Source organism: Rhinichthys klamathensis, unplaced genomic scaffold, assembly GCF_029890125.1.
Source record: "Rhinichthys klamathensis goyatoka isolate OS25496 unplaced genomic scaffold, OSU_Roscu_1.1 h1tg000311l_1, whole genome shotgun sequence".
NCBI lineage: Eukaryota > Metazoa > Chordata > Actinopteri > Cypriniformes > Leuciscidae > Rhinichthys > Rhinichthys klamathensis.
In genome coordinates, this window is record NW_026606829.1 from 2,165,868 (window position 1) to 2,177,919 (window position 12,052).

The window sequence follows — 12,052 nt, forward strand, 5'->3', positions numbered from 1 at the left end:
ACCGCATCACACATTATAGATGCACCTGAAGGCTGATCAAGCCTGTAATCAGATATTTATTCAATGATGTGATAAATGTAACAGAGATGAAACATTGTTTGAATGAACACCACGATCATTAGCCTCTCAAGATTTCAAGTTAGCCGAAAGTGCTTCTAATTAAACAATCACCCATTTATGCTCAGGCAAAAACAGGCTGAACGTTAGCCATGTCTTTAACATAATGTAATTTTGTCTGGCTTTATATGTCATGAGCTTTCTATCAATTTCACAGTTTAACATTGTTCCATTTTTTAGCATTTGTTCCGCTTATATGGCTCGCATGTTCGAATTTGAAATCTGCTGAGAATTTCGTTTAAACATTTCCAGTGAAATATGGTTGCGGTTTTAGAGTAAATGGGTCGAAGCACGAGGCTGAAAGATCAATAAATCACCTGGAGAAGTTCGAGGGCCGTGGGAGCCTTGACTTATATCTACTGGTGACATGTCCAAATGAATGGCAACAGCCAGAATATGTCCTTCTCAGACCCGTTTGTCATTCTCGCCAGTGTAATTTTCCAAACAGGTCATGCTATCAATGAGAATAAACGCAGGAATAAGGAAAGACGGTTTTAGGAGACAGGCCTCAGTCATGGGTGTATGATATCGGCTAGGTTTGTTTGTTTTAGCCTCAGTGGCTACAGTGATAGCATTTCGGGACCACACAGGCCTATTTTATATATTCTTTCGTCTCTAGGCTATAGGCTAGATCTGGACACACGTGTTTGGTTTATTTTAAAAGTTAATATGTAGGCTAGTCCATCCTCCTGAATTTCGCCAAAAAATGTTGACACAATGTGTGATTAAATATAGGCTATATTTGTTGGATTAATTAAATAAATAATGTAACCTGGTCCTTATAAAAAGTGTTCTGTAGTTCGTTCAAGCTTTTAGGTGTTGCTAATCCTTCAAAACAAACATAGCCTACTATAATATTTAATATACAGAAATATTAATAATAACACTAATAATAATCATAATAGAACATCTATAATGTAGGTAGCCTATATTTAGCCTACATTCTATTGAATATATTGTCGGTATTTATTTTCACATGTTTTTCACTGTAGGCTGTCTCTTCGCTGTTTGCTGTCAAATAATGAGGATCATCTTTCCATAAAATACTGCTGTAAATATAATCTCTGTCTGATCAAACAAATAGGCAATGTATCCGCAACAAGTGTAGTTTAATTAATGTGGGCTATAGCCTACTTCACGTTTGCTAAATGTCAAAATGTTCACGTGAAGGCCCATCTGTTTTATTTGATGCATCAGACTCTAAGTCGTCAAACAATAGGCTACTCTATAGACAATATAGGCCTATATATTGAAATCGAATATAACCTAGCCCTAGGCTATACCGTTAAAAAGGCGTTACGTTTATTTGACAGAAACATTAGGCTAAATAAGGCCTAGATGCGCACGTCATTAGGTAATCTCATAAAAAATAATTCTTGAATTTTTTCGTAAAGGTGCTAATCTAATTACTCCATTGTTACCGACAAATTGTCATAGATTAGAGCGAAAATAAATAGCTTAAAGTTTGTCATATTTCACAACTAAATAAAGCCGGCGTATCCCTTCAGGCTGGAAGCAGAAAATGTTCTCGTGAGGAATAATAATTTTAGGCAGGAATTATTTGCTGAAAGCTCCATGTATTACCGTTATCACACACCACACGTGATTGAAAATAATTGGTCTTACCTCCACCTCACTGATCTTGACGCACTTTCTGTGTGTGTGAACCGCTCAAGATGCGCGCTTTCTTGGGGATCCTCAAGTAGGCAAGTTATACCTTAGCGTGCTATATAAGATGTCGCTATAAAAGGGATGATTTTTTATAGGGGATGAATTGAGCTGCCTCTCTGAAAGGGAATTTAAACTTCACTCACTCCCACCGTCACGTGGTCTTGAAATTAGGAACAGCAGTAGGGTTAGTTTATGTACTGAGGGCAGGGTGTTACCGACTGGACAGACACTGAGCGATGCTCTCAAAACTTACACGTTACAGTTGATGCCTCTCCGCCAGACCTTTAGTTTTTCCTTCACTCTGCCTCACGGTAAATGTTGGCCGTTAACAACATCTGTTTCGGATGGGGAAAAATAGAAATAGATAGGCTACTATAAAAATAGTCCTCTCATTCAATAATTAATACGAATGTGATGATCATTCAAAATTCACGTTTAAACCTTGAGAAAACTGAATATATCGATGTCGTTGTACAATGTTTTGCGTTCTTCCTCTGGGCTAGATACAGTCTTAAATGACATGTTTAATCGAATTTTGCATCAAAGTTGCATATTCACCATAGAGGAAAAAACAACTGTAAAATTGCACATCTTGTATGACTAATTCATTTAAGATTTAAACGGGCAAAATTATGAATAGCCTATAGCCATATAGGCCTACCTTGATTTTCTATTTTCTCAGAGAGCCTTTTCTATACTGTCATTTAGAAGGAGAGAAGAGAAGTGTTATTATTATGATTCTTTTTGATTTATAGCCTGTTCTCAGTCCTGATAAACATTTTTAAATTGTAATTATTATTGTAAACATTTATAATATATTACATGTATATTATTAATAATAGTTATATTTAGGCCTAAGTTAAATAAGTTATATTTACACATTACTTTTTTGGTAAAAATGTTAATATTGTAAATAATAAATTACGTAATTTATTGTATCGAACTTTTTTATAATTAGTTTACATTACATTATAAAATAGTTTTACTGCAGTCTTTCTAAGAAAGAAATCTATCTTTTTTTTATTTGATTTTTTCCCCATTGCCATTCTTGGTTTCTTACAATAAAATTGCTTGACTAAAGGTTTTTACATCAGATTTTAGTAATACTGCTGGATTTCTGTCAGTTGAATGAGAATCCTCATGGAAGCATCCGTGAGTGATTAATGGGTATGGGAGTGCAGGCTCTTTTTCCTTAGAAAAACATTTGCCTGTATAATTGGTCATGGGCAAGAGGGGTCTGTGCTAATAAACAACAAAGAGTAAAGAGGCTAGTGGAGGGGGAGGGGGGGGGGGGCTTTGATTCAACAGAGTCGTCCTACATTTCTCTATCCCTTTTTCCCTTCTCTCATACCTGAAATCTTCATTCAATACTGTGCATTATGGTATTATGTCTGCGTATCCTGCACAGATCCAGTCTTTTCACACTGGTTTATACTGTGGTAACACGGTGCCCAGTATCGTGTCTTTGGCATGAAATTATCGGGTGAGGATGCTCTCATCTCTTCTCAGCTTGCTGTATTTCTCAGAAGGGCATTATGTGCAGTTGGCTCTACACTAGGACATTGTCTGCACCCGGCGGCAGATAGTCAGTACAGAGCAGTGACATCACAATGGCTTCATAGTAAAACCTCGGACCGACCCGCCACCCTGGAACCAGCATAACCCCATACTGCCACAGTCATTAGCTCAGATGTCTGTGTGCAGTCAGAGTGTTTAGCGCGCATGCTGTGTCTTTTCTTCCACCATTAGCCCTCTTCCCATAAGCACCCTTCCTGTGTGTGGAGCAGTGAAAGCTTGGGAAGATTTTCACAGTACAGCAAGCTGGCTTTCTTTTGAAAGAAATTGTTTTATTGTATGTTTAGATTAAGCAACTATATTTTAAAAAAAGCACTTTTCTTAAATCGAGTCATTTAACTGGCTAGTTCCCATTTTATTACAATTGTCGTCACCTTTATTTATTAAGCGCTTTATACAATACAGATTGAGCTGAAGTCGGTTCAGTGTTACTTCAGTTCCGTTGTAAAGATCATCAATTATTGAATTAGTTCATTTCATCTATAAAGCAGTTCTACAAAAAAATGATGTCATTGTCCAGCTCAGTTAGTTGTCAGTTCTCATACAACAGTGTCAGTACAGGCAGATCAATAATATTGTTGAATATTAAGTGTCCCCATCTAAGCAAGCCGAAGGTGACAGTGGCAAGAAACCCAAACTCCATCAGTTCTCCTCTGGCCAACAAATGAACACGGTGTCATCATGATTCAGGCTGCATCACAAGTCAGAATTCAGATTGGGATCAGTAGCATTAAAATATTCATCCACTTACTTTTGCTCTTGCCGGTATGGTGCTGAATCTGGCCATATAGGGTCTAACCGGTTTAACAATGTATTTAAATATGGTTAAAAGAGGCCTGGTTTCGCAGACAGTGTTTAGATTAAGCCAGGAGTAGGCTTTAGTTAAATTAAGACATTTAAGTAGCTTTTATAAACATCCCTTAGAAAAAAACAAAAACATTACTGGTGTGTATCTTGAGACAAAACAATGACACTGATCTATTTTAAGATATGTCAGTGCAAGTCGCTTTCAGTTAAAACAGCTCAAACAGTCTGGGACTAGCTTAAGCCTTGTCTGTGAAACTGGGCACTAGTGTTCGAATGTGTTTGTTTAACTGGGCAGTATTAATCTTATCATTATTTAAGGTAAGCCAAAGAGTTTTGCCAGGTAATATCAAATATTTATTTATTCTCTCATGAGCTGCAGAGTATGCACAATGATGTGAACCATCTGATCAGTCTTTTTAATCATTGATATATCACTAGCAGAATTAATCAGTGTTGTAGGTCTTTGGTATATAAATATACAGTACTTAACTGTAGTTTTGTGTGCCTTAGACTTTTCCTGTAATATCCTTTTAATTTCCTAATTAATTTGATTCAACAAACATTATAGGATTATATAATTAAGATAATTCAGTGTACATTTTATGTATACAGCTCATTAGTATTCATGACATCAAACGTAGTCATTCATGAAATAGTACAATTCGGGTTGTTCAGTAACAGAGATAAATTCTCTCCGTCATTGGACTAATGCAGCACTGATCAGTGGGATAAACCATCTAACCACAAATGGCTTGGTTTTGACTTTGACACAAAAGTATGGCCTACCTACAGTATAAATATATTTATATAGTTCTGAACATTTCTTGAACAGATCTTTTTTTCAACACACAAAGAAATACTGGCTGTCCAATTAAGGAAAAGTGACTGTGTCTGATTAAGCTGGAGAAACAGTGTTCAAAACACAGTGCGATTGGATCAAGTCTGATGCGTTTCATTTCGGTTGGTTGTGGTCTCTATGTAATTGAAAACATTTGAAAATGGTTTGGTCACATTTCTTTTTGACTTTATTTGAGTTATTAAAAGCTATGATGCAAGAACAGTTATAAAAGTTTTTCAGCCTAAAATATATGGTCAAGATTTATTTACATGACAGATGTTCTCTAGCTAACTTTATCATTTTAAACTGATCATTAATAAATGTATACATTTTTAGAGAAACATGGGTGGGAAATGACCAAAATATAACACTGTAACTCTGGTCATACAGTCACATGGACGCATTTCATCATCAAAAACAGACCGTTTATACACAGGATTTGGTGTAGAACAAAACATTGACCCGAGGCTGTCATGTGTCATCGAGTTAAAGGTGCAGTATAACAAATCTATTTAAAAAGTAAAATGGTTTATTTAGCTTAACACCCATGTCAAACTCAGTGGTCAAAGGCACTATACTGTAGCTACACGGATAGATCTTACAGTAAGATTATGTTATATTTGCAATATGATGTAACACAGATGGTTATGGGGCAAGCAGCAGTACAACTTTGAGGTTTAGGGAAAGCAAAGCGAACTTGTCGCCAAAGTTGACAAATAGCCTACCAGCCGCGACTCGAATGTGAGGACAGCCAAAATAGTCTTCCAAAACAAAGACCTCTTTATAAACTGAATCAATAATAAATTGCAAATGTGTTCAGCATTCTGCAAAAAAAATATTTTTCGAATTTTCTAGACTATTTTAAGTGAGCAGGATAATATTAAAATTAGCGTAGGGATTCGGTATGGTATTATGGCACTATAGCGGGGCAGCGCAGCCCTCCACAGCGCCCCACAGTTTTCCTTTGTAAATCTGTGGTGGAAAATGGAACTGCATCCTGCTGTAATTTGGAGCCATTGGGACAGATTTCAGACTGTCCCGATTATTTTAACGTTACCATGCCCTGAATACCTCAACCTCTGCCAAAAGTTTGTCTGATGTCATGTGTTCATCAATTAGAATATAAAAGGTATAAATATTTATCATAAAATACCGCTAAGACCCAGAATATGCCCTACCTAAAATGCAAACGTTAGCACACAATTGATCAATTTATAAACTATACTTTCCCTTCTCCCTTCAATTCCCCACTTATTTCTACTCACAATCCTTAGAAATCTCACGTGGCTTGCACAGGTGTCATTCTCAAAAGCTTCAGCACCTGTCAGCTACTGACAGAGTCATTCATCTCCTGCCTGAGTATTTGAATGCACAATGCAGCCTTAAGGAAAGGCCTGCACATGGCCCAAATAAGCACCGTTGCTTTCAAACAACAAACATTTGTGTATTGCTGCAGTATTGATTTGCAAAGTGGAAATGATGAATATGGAAAGTTGGGAAGGGCGTCATTGTAAAGACTTTTCATGTAGTTTCACTGAAAATACGTATTTGAATTGTCTGTTAGGGTTACCATATCACTAGTCTCAGCCTCAGACGTCACGCCCACGGAACGTTGGCTAAACGTTCCGGCTAAACGCTAAACTTCAGCCGTCAGTCTGAAGGTCTGGCTACGCGAGACTAGGCCTACCATATCACTAAAACCTTCAGCAGCAGCAACCTTCTAAATCAAACAAGAGTTATGTCTAATCTGTTTTTATTGTATTGCAGAAATGCTCAATTTATTGCTATATTAGCTACACATGCAAAATGACATAGTTCAAATTTCATGAGTTCAAACAGTTGTAGCTACATTTTATTAAATCTCATTATTTACTCTGGAGTACTATGTAAATGTCCGACAAATAAATAAATAGCCTACATGCATGCATTTGTGTTGCAATAAACCGGAGATCAAAAGTGTGGCCTTTAGCAGTTGTTGTGTTAGCAGTTAGCTCATTGCAGCTGTTTATTATGCTTGTCATTGCGAATGGGTTGTTTAGTCATTTAGTGTCTTTATCACTTAGGCTATTAGACATCACATGGCTCGTGGGCAGTCATGCTTCATGCTAATCGCAGACATCAGCGCTGCTCTCTGACCTCTGACCATGTGACTCAGGGCACGGGATGAAGTTTAGCTAATAAATGTGGTCCTCACATTGCGCATTCAGTACCCCAAAAATCCCAGAAAGCTTACAACTTCACAACATTGACACAAAGAGGTTGCTATACTTGTCATTTTAGAGAAACATACATTTTAATGTGGTTCTTGGTGTTTGGGCCACAATTACGCCAAAGCCAAAACTCTAGCCTGGTTATGGGATTTTCATTTACATTTTCTATGCGAGACATCCTTAAATCTAAAAGAATAAAAATTTAAAAGGAGAATTAATGGTAACACTTTATTTTGATGGTCCACTTTAGACATTCTACTAACTATTTAACTTTGCAACATGTCAACTAACTCTCAGTATTAGTTGACTGTCTACTTATCAGCTAACACTTTCTTTTGATGCTCCCCAAAATACATTCTACTGACTAGTAACTATACAACTACATGTCAACTTATTCTAAAACCCGAACCCTAACACCTAACCATAACTCGATTTTAAAAATGAGTTGACATGTAGTTGCAAAGTTACTTGTAAAAAAAACAAAACAGTTGCTGCCTTAAATTTTGAAGTACAAACAACTTGGGTGTTTGAATCATTTCAACTTAAATTGCATTAAACTGACTTAAAAAACGTAAAAAGTTGACAATTGCTTAACTTATTTTGATTAGTTTAAGCAATGTAAAAACATGTTACTTATTGATCATATAATTGCTTACAGTAGAGTGTCTAAAGTGGACCATTGAAATAAAGTGCAACCAAATTAATTATTGTTTCATAAAATTAACAATAACATGGACGTATTTTTATGGCCTGTAATCTACTGTTAATGTTCTTAGTCCAGTATGTCCTGTTGTGTTTTAGCCAACATGACAACTTAATTAAGTAAAGTTTGTAGTAAAGATGATTGTTAATCTTAAATAATTACTCATATTCACCTGAGATACCTTCTATTGTAACATTTATTGTAATGCATTCTAGTTACTGCTCTGTGTTTCAAGTGGAATGCTTCTGTGGATGAACCCTGTCAGGGCATGCTGGCATAGTTTATCCTTTTGGTTCATAATATCGCTTACAAACAGTCATATCAGAGGATATTATTCTAACATACCCAGAGACCCTTAAAATGACCCTTAACATTGACCTCCAGATTTGCTTCAGCACTAATGAACCTGGCATATGATCTCAAACATGTCCTTTCTATATAACCACAAGTCAGAGTCATTATCACCTAAATGCAACAAAAAGTCATCATTTAAATTGAAATGTTTGTGGTAGCGGTATTAATTAAAGATTTTTTTATTGATCAATTCACAATAGCAAGCTAATAAAACAGGCCATAAATTAGCCAGGCACTTGAGGCTGTACCTCGCATGTTTTGAGAAGGGCTGACTAGTTTAGTCTCAGACCCTCCCTGGCCTGACGCTTCGTTCATCATGATCAACTGTTAGTCTTTAGTAATCTCTTGTGTTCATCTCAGGATCTGAGCTTGCGGGTAGACGAGTACGGGTCAGGCACACAAATCCCTCTTTAACTTCATCTATTGTAGTGGGATTTTGGAGACGCCTGTTGCCTGAGCCGCTCTGGTGACTTCGAGGTGATATTCATTTCTCTCTTTCTGTTACCTGGAGCAGCACTGGCTGATTCAACAGAAAATGAAAGTAGATTTACAGTGTAATCACAACCATTTGAGTGCAGTCTGTATTTATCAGTTGTTTATATTTCTATGTTGTGGTGAAGAGTTTGAGAAGATAGATTTGATGTTGTATCAATTTTGATGTTTGAATTCTTCTCAGCTGGTTCCCTCACTAATGTGTGTCTTATTTTTAAGCAATCACAAACTGAGATTGTATACCATGCATTTGAGTGCTTTTCTAAGTATTGTTTGAGGTTAGGCTTAGTAAATTCATTAGAAAATTATTTTGAGGCAGATTTGTTTGATTTGCACAGAAATGAAGGAAATGGTTGGAAGGTTATTGTGACACCTAGTGGTTGTGTTATGTACTGTAGAAAAGTGAGCTTTTTTTATTTTATTTTCTATTTACAGGGTGACAGTCCACTGGACACACAGGGCATTTTGTGGTTAGGGTTCACTGGATGATAAACTATACTTTGCTTGCGTGGTCAATTTATTTATGCAAAAAAAAAAAAAAGTTTAAAAATGTAATTTTGATAGAAGTTAATATTAGTGCAGATATGATGAATCAGTATTGGGTTTTATAATATAAATACACTTTCACATGCACAATAATTGTCACCTGTCTGCTTTCCTTCACTAAAAGTACTTTTGTTCTGCTTTTTTGAATAGTAGCCCATGTGATGTGTTTACTTGCAGTGCACGTATTTGTGTTGTATTCTCTGCTGTCCTGGTAACTTGCCTCTGAAGTTGTAAAAATCTGTAGGCCTACTCTTTATTATAAATTGCTTTTAAGAAAGCATTCACCAAGAACATATATAGACATAATATTACCAATCGCTTCCTTTCATTAATATGTCCAGAAGGTGGCGACGGATCACTGGTTCAGATTTTTATTCTGATTGACCAAAATGTGTTGTTTTTTTTGTCTTGTGTGTTAACAGAATGCCTTTGAAATTTAACAAAACAAATAGAAACTCACCATCAGCCTTTCTGAATGCACAAGTTGTGTGAGAATGAGACTCCTCCTCCCCAGGATCTACACAGATTCTGACAGCTTCACTCAAGCTTGAAAGCTTCAACAAGGAGGTGTGTGAGAATTACACGTTTGTCTTGTGCACTGTAATATTTAAACATTTCCATCAAACCACTGTCTTACCTAACACATTCTGAAAGCAACTGTTCCTCACCACCCACATTCAAAGAGATTGATACTTGTCTTTGTCAGGCTAGTTGTCACTTACTGCATATTTCTTAGGGTAGGCTTATTTTTTTAAATATCAATTTCTTCTTGTCTTGGTGACAAAACTGCTTGTTTACATTTCCACTGTTATTGCCTAGAAAAAAAGAGAGATAAAGATCCACGAACACAGTGTTGTCACACTAAATGGGCTAAGATGTCACAGCCTATAGGCTTTTCAGCAAAAACAGTCGAACAATTCAGCAACAAATGTAAAAGGAAATGTACAGAAATAACAAACCATTGTTTTGGCTAGCAAATATTGTAATTAATTAATTGTACAAATGTAAACATTTGTAGTGGCTTTACTTGTTTACCCGACATAGTAAATGATAGGCTATTAGAAGAATTTAATATTAAATATGTTTTTGAAATTAATAAGGTGTTTTCTCACTTTTATTGATTTCATATAAATTATACAATAAATGTCATTGTAATTTTAGGTGTTGAAAAGAGCTTCAATGACCAAATATTAGTATGAACTGACATAAAACACATGTGGATGTCCTTAAAAAAATGATTATAGACCAGTAGAGATTGATCAGGTGCACGTGAGCTATAATGTTGATGTGGTAAGCTACTGTAATACTGTAATGGCAATAAGCCTGAAGAGTCTTTTTTCGCTCTCCTTTACATGGTATTTCTGAGGTTCGTAGTATTGAATGATATCAGCATCCAGTCATCTCAACCCCTCAGTGCCTTCATAGATTTTCAAGCTTCTCAGTGTTCAGTTTCAGCTTCTGCAGATCAGATAAAAACTCACCAAGACGACTGTGAGAAACCACTTGTTGTCAATGGTCTTTTTGTCTGAATCTTTTTTTTTTCTCCCATTAATATAAAAGAAACAACTGATAATTGGCTTTTACGCTTAATGTCACTTTCGGGCTGTGGCTATACCTACTAAAGATTTGGTCCTTCTCAATTTCCGATTTGGTTGACTTAAAGCTAAATATGTAAACACTTGGCTGGTTTTTGTCGAGTACCAGGCCCGTAATTGCTTGTCATCGCAGTTTATTGATTGGTCATTGACTGATTAGTTTGGACAAAGAGTTAGGTTGCGTTGTTCGGTCTGTTAATTGAATATAACAGGGTTGAACAATGGCCCCTTAATGAAAACGAGGGCTTGTGGTTATTGCACGAAAAAGAAAAGAGGAGAAACAAGGGGGTATCTCTAATTAGGAGCTGTAACTCTCGGGATCTGTCCCTTTGTGCGCGGGTGTGGGGAAGCTGCATGGCCGGCATGCAGGCGACAGGCGCCGGTTGCTGGACAAAGGGTTGTCTGCTGCCAAAGTGGTTGGGCGTCCAAACTCTCATCCTCCCTAACCTCCTATCCGCAGCACTTAACCCTTTCGCTATAACATGAGAGTAGGTCTATTTCTTCTCTGCTGTGCAGCTTATCTACTCATTACGGCTCGACAGCCTAAACTGTGTTCTGGGCGCGCTCAAACCATTAATGATTGGTGCCAAAAAGCGCACAACATGGGCTACAGTATCTGGGTCGTTCAAAGAGAGTGAAGGAAAGGAGGTGGGGAGAGTGGAGCGTAGTTCTGCTTCCGATTCAAGCTTTCTCTATAAATACTCGTCCATTGCAGTTCTATGACTATAAATAGGCTTAAAACAACACAATAGGTGACATTGTAGGCTACACTCCACGGGAAACACTGGAAACAATAAAGAATTCAAATTTAGACCTCTGGTCTTTGTACCATTATGTAGTCGATTTACTATTATTATTATTAGGCTATTATTATTATTATTATTAGATTATATAAATTAGATTATAAATCAGTCATAGTGGACATTTTCACCTGGCGGTAATAGAGTGTATCTCGTTCGCTCAAGAGGTAGCCTAACACCATAGCTTTTTTGTAAGGGTCATCATCAGAGAAAAATTTAACAAACGTTAACACTGTTTTTATTTTGTTTGGTTATGGATTTGCTTATCACAAGGCCTATATCACAAACAACGTTTGTGTTTTGTCTACAAAGATAGCTAACTAAAAGCCAAAAAGACAGTCCGG